This window comes from Rattus rattus, chromosome 3, assembly GCF_011064425.1.
Source record: "Rattus rattus isolate New Zealand chromosome 3, Rrattus_CSIRO_v1, whole genome shotgun sequence".
NCBI lineage: Eukaryota > Metazoa > Chordata > Mammalia > Rodentia > Muridae > Rattus > Rattus rattus.
The window spans coordinates 52,565,229-52,581,520 of record NC_046156.1 but is presented as its reverse complement, the minus strand read 5'-3'; the positions used below and the strand labels follow the sequence as shown (position 1 = coordinate 52,581,520).

The 16,292-nt window shown below is 46.5% G+C and overlaps 1 protein-coding gene across 2 annotated transcripts in view; it reads left to right on the top strand.

The window, feature by feature from the left end:
• Window positions 1–16,292, top strand: part of Kcnd3 (potassium voltage-gated channel subfamily D member 3) — a 215,700-nt gene that overhangs the window by 92,340 nt on the left and 107,068 nt on the right. The window lies entirely within an intron of this gene.

Below are 16,292 nucleotides of genomic sequence, written 5' to 3'. Positions count from 1 at the left end.
TGTCTTCCTCCTCCTCTCCCTCTTCCTCCTTTTCCTCTTCCTCCTCCTGCTCCTTCTCTTCCTCCTCCTCCTGCTCTCCTCCTAGGTCTTAGGAAGAAAATTTGTTAGCATTTACAAGGTACCAGCTACTGTCTTAGCTATGACGCTGACTTGCTATTTGTCAGCAGAGGGCATAGACAAACACCGATGCACATGCCTTAGTAACTTCAAGCCAAGTGCCAAGAAAGAGATGGACCTGAGTAGAGTAGGAAGTGAGTCAAGGCCTCTGAGGAAGGGCTGCAGGAGGACAGAGCTGTGGAAAGCTGGAGAACCTCTAGATGGAAAGGAAGCATGCCACTCAGTGAGGTCCCCACTGTGGGAGTGAGCTGCCATGCCTGAGGAAAGAGGGAGGTCTTGGACTATAGCAGAGAGATCAAGTAGAGCATGGAGGAAGCTCCTGGCAATGAGAAAGTAACCAGGCCACAGGCCTACTAGGATTATATGCGAGGTGTCATGAAATTGGCTGGAAAGTTTCAAGTGAGGTGATTTGACCAGTAGTGCTGTATGAAAAGCCTGATACAGCTGACGTGTGAAAACTGACTTGTGAGGAACCAGAGGTTCCAGAAGGCCTAGCAGGAAGACTACCAATCTACATGTAGGCTGGCTCTATGCTACCATCTCCCCAATACACGGCTGCCCCCTGCCCCTTGTTCCACACTGCTGCCCGCATGCCTAGGATAGAGCCAGGCATGTGGAGGCAGTCCCAGTTATTTTGTAAGCATGCAGCTCCTGGGCTCTGACCAGGTATGACTTGTTGCTGGAGGTCTGAGGCTTTTCCTCAGAGGTGCCTGTTGTCTGAGGTCCAAAGACACAGGTCTCGGGCAGTGGTGGACAGGTCAGGGAAAAGCCTACTATGTGCTACATCGGGAAGAGCAAGAGTCTGAACAGAGAGAGAATTAGGACCCAAGTAGCCAAACTAGCTTCCTGCCAAACCAGGCCTCAAGTGAGCTTTAGACTCTGCCCACCACTTGCAACAATGAGTCCACCCCTCATTTCACTTGGCCATGGCTGGAATGTTCTTCAACCCCCAGATTCCCTTTGCTAGGAAGCTCTACCCAGTCCATGAACCCAGGCTTTTAAGAGCCTGGCTTTCTCCTCTTCTCTTGTAAGGCTTTTCACAGAGCTTTTACATTGCCTTGTGCTGTTTGTTTGTTTGTTTGTTTGTTCGTTTGTTTTTAATCTCATGCACACTCCCTCCCAAGGAAAATGGCTAAGCAAAGACAAAGGTGACATCTACTTCAACCCTTAAATCCCCAGAACCTAATGCAGTTCCTGGAACATAGACACTCAAAAAATATTTGAACCAGTGAAGAAAAAAGCTTATCTTCCCCAATGGGCAAGGAGGCCGTTCCTACAGCTACTAATGCATTGTTCATTCAGCAAATACTTATTGAGGACTTACTGTGTACCAGGCATTGGCCTAGGCTCTGGAGGGACAACTGTAAGCAAGCAGGTCACTGCATTTACAAAGTTTATCCCGTGATGAGGGGCCAGAAAAACACCATAAGCAATGTAGTAAATCAAATGGTGATAGATACAGTAAAGAAAGGACGCGGGTGGTGGAATACTGAACAGGGAAGTAAGATCTGCTGAGAAGACGATGGTAGGGATACCCTAAGGGTCGTGCAGAAGCCATCTGGAATATTTGTGCCTTGGGGTTCACTCCTCTAGTAAGACAGTAGTTCATCAAGTCCTCATCTCTCTTTTATACCAATGAGTCGCTTTAATATACTAATGCCCTTAGTACTCAATGCCTCTCTGTCCTGTCTTCATAAAATGCCTTCCTGTTACTCCACATCCCCACCACAGACTTCCACCATTCTTCCTTTCCTTTTACTTCCTGTCAAACCTCGTTGAAAGAATTGTCAGACTGATCTGCTCATACTCTCTTACTTTTATCTGTTTCCCTTGGTAAACACGTGTTGTGTCACACTGTTTGTGACACTTTACAAACACTGCTAAGTGGCTTCATCATAACCCTGTGAAGTAGGAGATCTCAGCTTAGAAAACAGAACAAAGAACGGTTGGATAACTAGAGCAGTGTGGTTCATGGTAACGGTCAAGAAGCAGAGGAGGTGGCTACGCCAGTATCCAGCCAGCTTTTTCTTTTTTCCCCTTCTATTCATTCACTCTGGAACTCCTCCCCCGACCTGGGAGACAGTGCTACCCACATCCAGGGTGGGTTTTCCCTCCATAGTTAAGTCATTCAGGAAACACTCTCCCAGACACACCCAGAGCTGTGCTTTACCAGTGCCCCAAGTGTTTCTTAATCCAATCAAGCTGTCAACAAAAGTTCACCGCCCCAGCTCTCTTTCCAAAACTCGACACTTGACGAAACTGTGTGAGCTCTTAGCATCTCCACATAGGGATTCGGTGAATGTCTCAAATTCAAAGGATCCCAAACTGAACTTGTGCTTTCTTCTCCCAGGCCCACTCATTCAGCTTCCTTAATGGAAAGCTCCATCCTCTCAGGTATACAAGCCAAAAACCCTGGAATTATCCTTGACTCTTCCAGTCTCTCCCATCCCCCACCTCCAAATCCAACTTCTAAGAAACTTTGCATTTCTTCTCTCTGGGCACAAAACCCAACTGTGTTTCTCCTCCCTGCTCCTATCATACTAGTGAGAGCCACTGTGTCACTTAAGATTGCCTGCCACCGCCACTGCCGCTGCTGCTGCCACCAGTGCCACCAGCACCACTGACGCTAGCATTCTGGACACCTTAACTCATCACAGCAGCCAACATGGCCCTTTCCAAACTTGTGTAAGTGAACCATCATTGGACCTGTTCAGGTCCAAATTGACCATCTTTACCTCGTCCTTAACCTTCTCCATGATGTGATTCTCATGGCCTCCCTAAATTCATCTCCTGCAGCACTTCTTTTTGGTCCTCGTCACTTGGTCTGCTGTCCCTAGCCAGTTTAGGAATGGTCCCACTTCAGTCTTTTCTCTTGACTCTTCCTGTCACTCCTGGAGAGCCTCCTGACCAACCCTCTCAGGTATTACCTCATGCACAAAGCCCACTCTGGCTTCCCATGCTTCCCTGTTCCTCTGCCACTGCTCTGGCCTTCCTCCTCGGCACGTTCCACCATGGGTTTGGTGACTTATTTCATTGACACATAATCCTACCGTTCACTAGACCAAGAATGGCAGAGGAGTCAGAATCTTTATTTTATGTAGTGATGTGCTAAGCACCTAAGTCAGAGTGTGGCCCAGAGGCAGTACCTGTGAGCACTTGTGAGCCCCTGTCTAGTGACTTGCATGGACAGGTATGCTTCTGGACAGAGAGGGCTAAGGCCCACCATCTTCCTCCTTTCCCTATCAAGACCATACTCTGTGAGGATGACCCACTGACAAGCACCTTCTCCATATTTTCCAGCAGCTGACTGCTCATTCATGGTGACACGTGTACTTTGTAACCTGGTCCAGAGAAGAGCAGCAACATGCTGAACGTAGCCCATAAAACCCAGCCCAGCAGCCATGTTAACTCAGACCAATAGATCACCTCTACTAAGATAAACAGCCCTGATCTGAAGAGGTCCCAGTGAATAGCTGACCTCTCTCTCTCTGGCTGCTTCTGACTTCCCTGCAGGCACAGCCAGAGAAAAGTTCTGTCAGCAAAGCTGCTATCTGTGAGTAACAGGACATAGGGCTGAAATGCCCACCTTGAGAGAATTGGGGAGCTTCTGTCCTCTGGTGCCCCACCTCAGCCAAGCCAAGGTCCAGCCTGTGCTTTTTTCTCTTCTCTCTCGCTCTCTGCCTCATTGCCTTCCTCCTTTCCAACGTCCCCTTCTTGCCATACTCTTAGGAAGAGCTTCCTTCTCCCTTCTCCCCTGCATTTGTGTCTCCTCACTGTGCTTCCCTCCACACCCACTGTGTGTCCGTTTGTCCCCTCACCCCATCTCTCATCTCTGCTTTTCACCCCTCTCCAATTCTCTTTCCACACCCCCTCTCTTTCCACTTCCTAGTTCGCTCCTTTCTGTCCTGTTTTTACCCTACCAACCCCACTCTGGTTTCTTTTCTTGGCCTCTGGCCTATGAGAACAGGGCTCCAGGTCCTTTGCCTGGTGTCTGGAGAGCCCTGCACTTCTTCCCTCCAGTCCCACAGGTAGCGCTCTCTGTCCATGACCCTGTTCTCTGAGCAGGGCCCAGCCCACCGTCTGCCGCCCTAGCTCCTGCCCTTTCTGTAGTGAGTTGAGGAAATACTCTTATGCACTCAACAGAATGGCCTTTGCCTGGACCACTGTGTCGACTCTTCTGGTACCCTGTGGCCTGTCCAGTGGGGTGGAGCTTTCCATCTTCTGTCAAAGCTGACCTGTACGTGGGTCTACAATGCAACTTCCCAAGTCCCCGGCATAAATGGTTTCCCAAGAGTCCATCCAATGGCAGCTTCCCCAAAGCGGCTGAGGCTAAGCTTTTCCAGGTACTCCAGAGCACTTCCTTCTCACATGTAAGCCCTGGCTGCCATCTTTTCCTTCACAGCGAGAGTGTCAGGCCACTTTGTAAGGCTTGGCTTTATCTGTTCCTGCTCCGTCAGTATTGAATATGGCTTGAGTGTTGTGTTGCTTCTTCCTTTTGCAAAGTCATGAATTACCACAATGCCACAGTGGAGGAAGAAAGGCTTCTTAGTTGCGCTTTACTGTTGGAGTATGATTAGCTTAGAGATATCATTTGCTTGTGAGCAGCTGAGTGGGCCTGTCAGGACTCCCAGATAAGGCTGGGCAGCATCACCTCTTTTTCTCTCCTCTTCCTGATTCATTGTTCTCTACATGACCACCGATTGTGTTGGCCTCCCCTCCCACCTCTGAAGACACATCCCCCATCCTTTTATACTTCCCCTTCCAACGTGATATTTCCTTACAAGGACATTGATGGGTTAAATTGGAATGTATTGATGAAGGCTCCTTGGAAACTGGAAAGCATGGTATGTAGGAGTTGCGGTAAGGGAGAGCAGGAGATACTTTCTAAAATCCTTCATGGAGCCTGAAACTAAAGGTAGTTTCAAACTCAATGCACAGTACTTCACACACACACACACACACACACACACACACACTTTGTACCTTTTCCATCTTAACTAAGCACCGAGGCTGCTACTTCTGCAGTTTGAAGTGCGACCGCAAGACTCGCTAGCATGAGTCTTGTTTTCGTTCTACATAATTTCACAGATGGAGAATTTGTTCTCACCATTGATCTTAGCAATCTCAGCGTACAATTCTTTTCTTTCCTCATTAAAGAGAAAACTTTTAACTTGAAGGAAGCGCTCTGCAGCCACTCTTCGACATGTTTGAACTGTTGGAATTATTAATTCTACACTTGTATATTTTGAGTTCCTGAAGCCCAAGCACTGCGGCGTCAGTCCTGTGCGGTAACTGAATAGCCATTGAACTGTGAGTAATATGTGGGTAGCGTATTGCATGGATACACTTCGCAAGGGGATGGTTAGTATGCTGGGAAAGATTAGAATGATGTGCTGACAGTTTTATGTCAGCCTAACTCAACTAGAGTCATCTGAAAGAAGGGAACCTTAATTGAGGACCCATAAGATCCTGTCGTAAGGCATCTTCTAAGTTACTGATTGATGTGAGAAGGCCCAGCTCCTTGCAGGTCATGCCATCCTTGGGCTGGTGGTCCTGGGTTCTAAAAGAAAGCAGGCTAACAAGCCAGTCAGCAGCACCCTTCCATAGCCTCCAGCTCCTGCCTTGAGGTTCCTGCATTATTTGAGTTCCTGTCCTGACTTCTTTGGGTGATGAACAGTGCTGTGGATGCCTAAGTCAAATCAGTCCTTGCTTCCTCCAGGTTGCTTTTGAGCACGGTGTTTCATCACAGCAATAGAAACCCCGATTAAGGCAAAGGGGATGGCGGGAGGCTTCATCACACTATTCGGAATGATGTGCAATTTTAAATTGGTGGGTTATTTATTTCTAGAATAGTCCATGTATATTTTTGAGCCAAGATTGACCATAGCTAACTAAAGTTACAGAACACAAGATGGGCTAAGAAGAGATAACACGGTAACTTAAATGTGCTGTCCTCAGCCAACTGTCTAGAACTGGGTAATGTTTCAAACTGGCTTACAACTCACTGATATTTTACTGATCAGAGCTCGAGACAGGTTCACTCCCAGAGGACTGATCAGGAGCTTGCTTCACTCCTGGCCCCCTCACACACACCTGGAGCTTAGCTTTCCAGAGGGATCTGCATTGAGTGTAAAACAGAGCTCTTCTGCTCTCTGCCCTGTGGCCAGACATGGTTGACATCTCAGCTGAATAGTGCTCTTCTGGACACCTCACCACCTTTACACAATAGGCTTAGTGGTGCATAATAGGTGTGTTGGGGTCACAGCGGTCCATGATCTACTTATTGTGCCACCTCCAGTACATTTACTGCACCCTCCTGAGGCCTGATTTTCCCTGTTGTTAAAATGACAATGAAGAAAGCACATTTGGCAGAGTGTTGTGAAAAGCCAGAAAGATAATGCGGGGAAAGTGCTTATCCCATGGCTATGACGTAAGTGTTTGGTAAGTGTAACTATTTTATTATTATCTTACAAGGCAGCCTTTGCATGGCTCTGAGCTGAAACTGGCCTCCCAGTAAACTGAATAGGGCTTGCTTCTGCAGCCGGGAGCCATGTGGAAGCCTCTAATTCCTCTCCTATAAACCCTTCAGATGTCTAGGGACAGCTTTCATGTCCTCTCTAAGTCTTCCTCAACAGAAGCATTTTAGTTTCCTCCCCTAGTCCTCATATTTCCCATGATTTCCAGGCCCTTTGTCATCTAGGTCACTGCCTTTTGTGCACATTTGTCAATGCCTTTCCAAAAATATAGCAGACAGACCTGAAGGTAAGACTTTGAATTTGGTCTCACCTGCCCAGAGTACAATGGGACAGTGACCTTGATCTGGATCCTGTGGAAAGTTGAAGCTGCTATCAGTGTGTGCTGGTGTGTCTCTCTGTTGAATGGTGGCCTTGTGATCTGCAACCAACTCAAATGTTTTTCATATGAACCTGCCAAGTCTAGCCTCATCATACTTGCCAAACGTGACTTTTTTCATGAATGTAGTATTGGCGGACATGTGTTCAATTGCGCTCTACTATTTTGACTAAGAGTTGAGATCTCTTTTTAATTTCAGTGCATGAATAGATCAATACATTTCCATGTTGGAAAAACAAAAGACATAAAGGCAGACAATGAGAACGTCCTGTTCCAGTCCGTCCAGTCTTCCCTCCCCTGACATTGGCCATGACTACAACATTCTAAGTTTCTGATGTATCCTGTGGAGTTTCCTTGTGCAGGCATAAAGGAATACCAATATTAATTAGCCTTTATCTTTCACTCATATTTTACGTAAATGGTAGCATCTGATCCACACAGCTCTGAATGTTGTGGTGGTCAGCAGGATCTCACCAACCAGTGCATGAGGCCCCTTTAACTTTTCATTCTTTTATCTGACACAATTACACTTGTGTATATTTTAAGCATGTTGTCAACGTCTTTCTCTGAGTTGTCGATAGAAATGTTTAGAGAGCCGAGGATCTCTCACTATGGATGTACCCCAGGCTGATGTTGTCATGTATCTGCAAACCCAGACTGAGGTGCATAACAGTCTGCCACTCACTAGTACAACTGACCAGGGTTGCTTTTCAGTCCACTGCTTTCCTTAACTCACAGGCTAGGGCCCACATCCATCTCACATCTCACTGAAGGACTACCTTCCTAGCTGGGTGTGGTAACACATACCTTTAATTCCAGTACTCCAGAGGCAGGCAGGCAGGCAGATCTCTATGAATTCAAGGCTTAGTGAGTTCCGCTGAGTTTAACAATCAGAGCTACAGAAAGAGACCCCATCTAAAAGAAAGAAAGAGAGAGGATAGGAGAAAGGAGAAGAGAGAGAGAGAGAGAGAGAGAGAGAGAGAGAGAGAGAGAGAAAGGAAGGAAGAAAGAAAGAAGAAGAGAAGAGAAGAGAAAAGAGGGAAAAAGACAGGGAGGGAGGGAAGGAAGAGGGGGAAGGGAGGGAGGAAGTGAAGGAAGGAAGGAAGGAAGGAAGGAAGGAAGGAAGGAAGGAAGGAAGGAAGGAGAAGAAAGAAAGAAGAACTAGCTTCCTGGGCTGAGGAGACGGTGAGGCCAAAGGAGACCTCAGTCAGTGAAGAAAATGTTCATCATCCAAGCACAAGGACCTGAGTTCAATCCCCAGGACCCACATAAGAGCCACATCTACATGAACCTATTGCAGAGACGGAAAGTCCCACAGCACTCATTAGTCACAGTTCAACTGGATCAGCAAGCTCTGGGTTAGGTGAGAGAATCTTTCCCAAAGATAAGGTGGAGAATTGTTGAAGACACCTGATGTCATCTGCTAGCCTTTGCACACATGTGCACACATGTATACACACACACACACACACACACACACACACGTCTTCATTCATAAATATGTACAAATGCACATACACATACACACACACAAAGAGGGGGAGATGGAGCTGTTTTACTAATCTATCAGTTTAAAACAAAGGTTCTCAACTAGGAAAGTTCTTTCCTCTCTCTCCTAAATGACGTATGGCAAACCTGGAGACACTTTTGGTAGTTAACTGACAGTGGTTGGAGAAAACTGCACGGGAAGAGGCCAGCGCATTGTTGTTTTTTACGATGAACAAGACCGCTCTCTGCCCCACATGCACACACCAAAAGATCTTCAGACTCGGTGTCCTTTGTGCCAAGATTGAGAAACCTTGTCTTAGAAAAGTACCAAAATATTTTGAATTAAAAGATTACTGTCATTTGACCTTGGTGAATCCGTGTTGGTTCTTTATAATCACTACTTTTCAAAAGTTACACCAACATTCAATTAATGTTTAGCAGAAGGGCGTCCTCTAATTGAATAGAACATCACAGGACTGGGACTGCTCTGTGGCAGAGAGCTTGCCTACTGTGCACAACGGCTTGGGCTCCATCTCCCCAGTTTTATGTGTACTTCCTCTCTCCTGGGACACGGATCTTCTGTGGGTACCCTTCTTCACAGGAATGCCTCATGTCGGTGGTGATGGCTTTAGCTGTGACTCCTTCCTCACCACTGTCCCCAACTCTAGCCAGAATGGCATATAATTCATAGAGAGTTAGGAAATCGTGGAGAAGTGTCAGTAACGAGGGAGTGGGTGCAGTAAGCCAGGCTCTGGCTCAGACTTTGGAAATGCCTATTTCCCACTTAAGTGACTGTCCCTGATGTAACATCTCAAAAGCCTTGGCAAGACTGGGGAAATCGCTCAATTGATAAAGTGCTTGCATGCATGGCTCTGAGTTTGAGCCACAGAAGGCACGTAAAAAAAGCCAGATGCAGCGGCATGTGCTTGTAATCCCAGCTCTGGGGAAACAGAGACACGCAGATCCCCAGGCCTATCTGACAAAGTCTAGCCTCATCAGCAAGTTCCAAGCCAAACGAGAGACCCTGTGTTAAAAAAACAAAATAGATGGCACCTTAGAAATGACACCTTGGGCTGACTTGTGACCTCTACATGTAACCTGTATGTATAAATGTACACACACACACACACACACACACACACACACACACACACACACACACCCAGGTCCCCTCCTACAAAATACCTTGCCAATAAAGGAGGTAGAGAACTACCTATATTTCTCTAGGTGACTTTAGAAAAGAATTGAAACGTTAGAGGATGAGCCATTCATGGTCAACAGAACCCACAGAGGCCAGGTTTCCCAAGGAGGACATGAGGGCCATGCGTCCTTCCGGGAATGACTGTGTGTCCACAGAGCGCCTACGCTGTCTACACTATTAGGGTCTCACTCCTTAAGGGAGGAATACAGCATTGACCTAGCTGTTGAAGAACCTCTAGAGGCGGCCTGTAAAGTAGGAAAAGCATGAGTTTGGGAGAGAGTTGCAGCAAATCCTAAAGTTCCCTTGAGACTTGTGTAATGAAATACAGTTCTTAATGGCTTCAAGGATCTGCCTTTTCTCCTCCTAAGAACAGAGATAACAATGCCTACTTCCCACTTGTAAAGGCAGAAGAAAAATAAGTGTCCTCCATGCCTTGCGCACATAGTCAGTCGATACTGTAGTAATTAAGTATTGAGTACTTACAGTGGAAATATTAGATACAGACTCTTATAACCCTAAACGCAATCCCCCCAAAAGGACCTTGGAAGTATAGAAGGTTATTGATGTGATTGAATATTTGGTGAACACAGAACTTGGGGCCATCAAGGGACCTCGCTGTGAATCTCTATTCTGTTACTCAGTGGCTATGAACACAGAGACTTTTCTTCAGTTCCCTTACGACTTTGTTCTCTCTAAAATGGGGATAATAGGACCGATGTGAACAGCACTGAGGATCAAACACATGTGTATCAGGCCCATGGATGCACCCAGTCAGGGAAGCAGGTTTCCTGCCATAGCTGGCATTTGAGCTAAGCCCTGAAGACTGAGGAGGCTATAAAAACAAAAGTTGAAAAGAGGACCCACAAGGAAGAGGGGGCAGGGAGAGAGGATACTCTCCGGAATACCTGTGGAACTGACCAGAACGTTTAGGCATAAGCATGAGCAGCGCAGCAGACCGGTTGAGTTATCTAACTTCTACAAGTTTCTATTTCTTTACCTGAAGAAGAGGAGGAAGGGGAGAAAGGAGGAGAGGAAGTAAAGAAGTAGAGGAGGAGAAGGACAGGAACAACAAAGTCTTCTTTGGATGTAAACTCAGTGCCTACAGGACTTTGAGGACAATTTCTGTTGGGCTTCAGATGCAACAATAGTAGAGTGCTTGTTCAGCACATTTTGAGAGCCTGGACTCCATCTCTGATATTACTAACACACACGCGCATACTCTCTCACACATGCGCACACGCACACGCATGCATGCGCTCACGCATACACACACACAGCATTATGGAGCTCCAAGGCTGAAAAGGGCCAGTTCTCCAGAGCTTTGTGTGACAGGCCAAGGAAGAGGACAATGGTTTGGGCTATGAGAAGCTTTGACCAGCTTTTGGTGGCTCTAAGAGGTCATCTGTCAAGGAAGGTCATATAGAGGCAGGAGACCAGCTGGCCTGGAAAAGTGGGTCACAGTGTGGTTCCCACTATGTTTTCATTAGAGACACTGAAGCAAGCCACAGAGACTTAGACCACAGCTGGCTGTACCACGGTCCTAGGGGAGAGTGTGGGGTTCCAGCCCCTCCCTGTTGGACTGTCTTCACCACCCTCTTCTAGCCTCCCCATGACAGCTGCGGTGCCCACCCCCAGTCCCTGTTTGGAGCTGTGATTAATACAGGTTTAAAATAATCTTTGTCTTCTCCCTTTGTCCGCCCCCAGTGCAGCCGCTGCTCTCCTCCCATCCCCCACACCTTCACACCTCACAAACCAGCCTGGGTGCTACTTTAGCCTGGAGCTAGGCCTTCGCTCACAATTCATTCCACAGAGTCTCCCAGACTGGGAACAGAGAACAAAGCTGTACTTCCAGATCCTTTCTTGATCTCCAAAACTCCACAGCAGTCCCTTCCTAAGAGCTCCAACTGGATACCTTACTCCCGTGTGAAGTGTGAAGACAGTAGTTCCTGACATACACAGGAAATCTGTACCTCAGTCTATCCATCCATCCTCTGGGTTCTCTCTCTCTCCCTCCCACCCACCCTCTCTCTCTCTCTCTCTCTCTCTCTCTCTCTCTCTCTCTCTCTCTCTCTCTCTCTCTCTCTCTGTTAAAGAAAAAAATTTCACTTCTCTGCTAAAGCTCCAAGCTGAGGGTAAAGAAATGCCATTCCATGAAACAGAAGACGAAAACTAAAGTGGCTCTTACAAGATCATAGCAGAAGCCATGCAGGAGGCCAGAGCCAGCAGCCAGCAGCCAGGAGTCAGCCTCTGCTGAGGAGTCCACCCACCTCTTCCACCTCAGTGCCTCTGCGTCTCTGCTCATACTTCCTCCTTGTGCCAGGGCACTGGGACATTCCCCACTTTCCTCCTCTCCCAGGAATCAGCCTGATAATAGACAGCTGCCCCTCCTCAGCCATGTGACTGAGCGAAGCACAGTGCTTTTGTATGGTTTCTGCCCATTTGGTTATACTCATGGTTGGGCAGATGGGTGTGGCTAAGAGAAATCAGCACGGGGTGGATTGGAGCAGGTATTAATGAACATCAAATTATGGGTTGTTAGAGTTGAAGAGATACGAAGATCTTATTCAACCACTTTTATTTTACAAAGAAAGAAGCTGAGGTATAGAGAGCAGGGAGCGATTGGAGCATCGGCTGTAGAATGATAGGCCAACCTTGAAGGCCTTGTTCTTCACCCTTAGAGGCTGTCCAGGACTCATGCTGTGACCGCTGAGATATAAAGACTCCTGACATGACCTGGCTCTTACAGTGACATTGGAGGCAACACAGCACAGAGAATAGATGGTCCCACACCCAGCAGTGGGTTAGGAAAGGATCAAGTGTGGCAAAATGATCCTTGACTTAGAAACCTGAAAACCCAGATATCTGGGTGACATGAGGTGCAGACAGCTGGCAGGGACTGGTGCCCACCTGGCCGTGGTCAGGTGCTCACTTTGCTTCAGGCTGAACTGGGCATCCAGCAACATACAGACTGCTCTGTCGGGTGAGAGAGCTGATGAGCTTGTATCAGACAGGCTGAGGAGTGCTCAGTTAATCCCGAATTGCTTGCTTGGGTTTTAAAAAAGAGAGAGAGATGGAGGTGGGGAAATGGGAAAATGTGTCCCTTTGGGTCAAAAAGGAGACTGAGTGTGTTTGATGGCCTGGATGGAGTCAGGCTAAATATTTAATGTTCTTGACAGAGACCTGGAGGAGGCTGTCCCTTTCTCTAAACAGTGGCATGACACGCTCCCAGGCTGGGAGACAGAGAGGCTTGCTGCTGAGGCCCTGTCAGTTGCCTCCAGCTGCTCCTTGGAGAAAATAGAAGGCCATGCTGGGGAACGTGGGGTGCAGACTGAGGTTGGGGTGCAGGGGGGTGGGGACAGAACGAGAGCTTTCTTTATTAAAAAAAAAATAGCAGTTCATTCTTTACATTTGGAATAAAAACCTGTTGTAATTACCTAGCAGTAGGAAAGCAATTTCCAAGCAGCTTTATTGTTCTGCTCTTCAACCAAATGTGCGACGGAACATCCACCAGGGATGAGCAGGAGCGAAGGCACACGGCAGTAACTATGATATTTAAATGTTTCCACAGTAGAAATTTCAATAAGGTTTAAATGAACCATAAGTTGATTTCTCTCCGGATTATTCTTTTCCTCCTCTTCCTTTATTACTTAAGACATTGTGCTCCTAAGCTGTACTCAGAGGGCCCTGGCAGAGACGTCCCAGCAGGAAACTTCAAAACATTATTGGTTGCCATTCAGAGTGCCTCCCTCTTGATGCTCCAAAGAACATGAGCTCCTACCACCCACCTGAGACATCAGCTGGGTCACCTGAGGTCCCAGGGCTCCCACTTCCTATCCCAAAAATATCATGGGTGGGGTCACCCCACATGGATGCATGCCCCTATACCTTATATCTACATGGATTGGCAACTTCCAGCCAAGTAAAGATCCAGCTCTAAGTCTTAGGTCATTGGGGCCTGTCAAGTCCTGATGGGGGGGAGTGAGGAGAGTCTGAAATCAGAATATCTAGATTTCTTTTTTGTTTTTATCATCATCATCATCATCATCATCATCATCATCTTTTTTTTCTTCAAGAAGGGGAGACTATTCCATCACTCTATGAATATCTAATAATAACACTAGTAGTAGCCATAGTAGTACTATAGCCCCACCTCTCTGTCTCTGTCTCTGTCTCTGTCTCTGTCTCTGTCTCTCTCTCTCTCTCTCTCTCACACACACACACACACACACACACACACACACACACACACACACTTCCATTCTCACCACAGTATTAGTGATTATATTATAACCCCATTTTAGATGAGTAAGCTGAGATTTAAAGAGTTTAAGTCACTTGTCCAAACTCTTACAGGTAGTGGTGGGGATGGGAATGATCCCAAACCCTATTGCTGAGTCCTCCCACATCTTTACCTGTCTCAAGTCACTATCACAGAAATATCGACTTCTTAGAAATCATGCATTTGGAATGTGGATGAGCCAAGAGCAGAATAGGTATGAGAGGAAAGGTGTCTTGCTTGGAGACTATGCTGTCTAGTTTTATGTTATCTGGACACAAGATAGTCATTTGGAAGAAGGACCCTCACTTGAGAAAATGTCCCCACCAGTACACTTTCTTGATTGGTGATTGATGTGGAAGGGTTCAGCCCACAGTGCCATCCTTGGGCTGGTGGTCCTGGTTGCTATAAGAGGTGTCTGAGAAAGCCATGAGAAACAAGCTGTAATCAGCATTCTCCAATGGCCTCTATTTCAGTTCCTGCTTCCAGATTCCCTTGCCTTGACTGCCTGACTTCCCTCAGTGATGGAGTGTGGCCTGAGAGTTGTGAGATGAATTAAACCTTTTACTTTCCCAAGTTGCTTTTGGTCATGGTGTTTTATCAGCAACAGAAACACTAAGACAAGAACCTTGAAGAAGTTCAGAGAGCACATACTACGATGAGAGGCCAGGGGCTGCTCACGACAAGAAGTGAATTCAACCACTGTCTTCCTGCAGACCCTGCATGCATCTGGTCACCCAAGTAAGCTCCCCTCTGCAGGGCTGAGATAAGTGATGTTCATCCGACCACACCATGTGGGTCTTTTCAGCCATGTAGCACAGGCAGAGCTGAGAAAGAATAAAGAGCTCTAAGCATGGATTTTCATTTCGAGCGTTTACAAACAGGCCATATCTAGGAATGTTTGGACTGAGAAACACCTTCACTCTGAGTTTTCTGTTCAAGGCTATATATTTCAGGGGTCATTTAAGTCTCTGGAAGCTGAGAGGCAAGAATACAAATGCATTCATGCAAAACATTTGACCACATACAGAAAGCCAGCCACCAGCTCCAGGCAGGTCCTTACCAGCAGAGTCTTGTGGTGCATGTATTCCTCAGGATTCTCCAAAGAAACAGAACCAAGGACAAATAACTAGATAGGTAGGTAGGTGGGCGGGTGGGTGGTTAGATGAATGGGTGGATGGATGGATGGATAGATAGATAGATAGATAGATAGATAGATAGATAGATAGATAGATGACAGATAATAGATGATAGATACATGCATAGATACATATATACATACACACACATATATATATACAGATGATGGATGTATAGATAGATATATAGATAGAAGATAGATAATAGAAGATAGATACATACATACATATATACATATACACACACATATATTATACATACAGATGATGGATGGATAGGTAGGTAGATAGATAGATAGATAGATAGATAGATAGATAGATAGATAGATAGATAGATAGGGTAAATGGATAACAGACTATGAAGAATTTGTTCTTGTAATTATAGTGACTGAGAAATCCCACCACCTGCAGTCAGCAAGCTGGAGACCTGAGAGACTTGCTGTATGGTTCCAGTCCTAAAGTTAGTAAGAGAAAGACATAAGAGAAAATTACTCAGCTAGAGTCCAAAGCCTAGGAAAGTCCCATATCTTAACTTATAACAGTCAAGTAGGAAGTTGTCCTCTTGTCCTGGTAAGTTTTTGCTGCTAGGATAAACACCATGACCAAAAGCAACATGAGGAGGAAAGGGTTTCGTTCAGTTTATTCTTTATAGCCCATCACTAAGAAGCCAGGGCAGTGACTCAAGGCAAGAACCTGGAGACAGGAACTGAAGTAGCGAGCATAGAGGAATGCTTACTGACTTGCTCTCTGTGGCTTGTTTGATCTGCTCACTTATACAGCCCAGCATCACTTGCCTAGGGGTGAATGCCTAGGCCCATTCACAATAGACTGGGCCCACCCTCCCACATCTATCATTAATCAAGAAAACGTCTCACAGACATATCCACAGACCAATCAGAGAGAAACAATTCCCCAGTTAAGGTTCTTTCTTCCAGGTAACTATAGTTTGTGTCAAACTGACAAAAAGACTAACCAGCCCACCTTCTGATTGGCAGGACAGACAGGCTTTCGTATCTTACTTTGGACCTTCAACTGAGTGGATAAGGACCACCCACGTTGGGACAGGTCATCTACTCTGTCTGCTGATTCAGATACTAATCTCATCTAGAAACACCCTCAAAAGACAGAGTGATATTAGACCAGGGACCTGGGCACTGGTGGTCCAGCTGAGTTGATGTAGAAAGTTAGCCATCATCACATGGCTCCTGTCTGGGTGCAT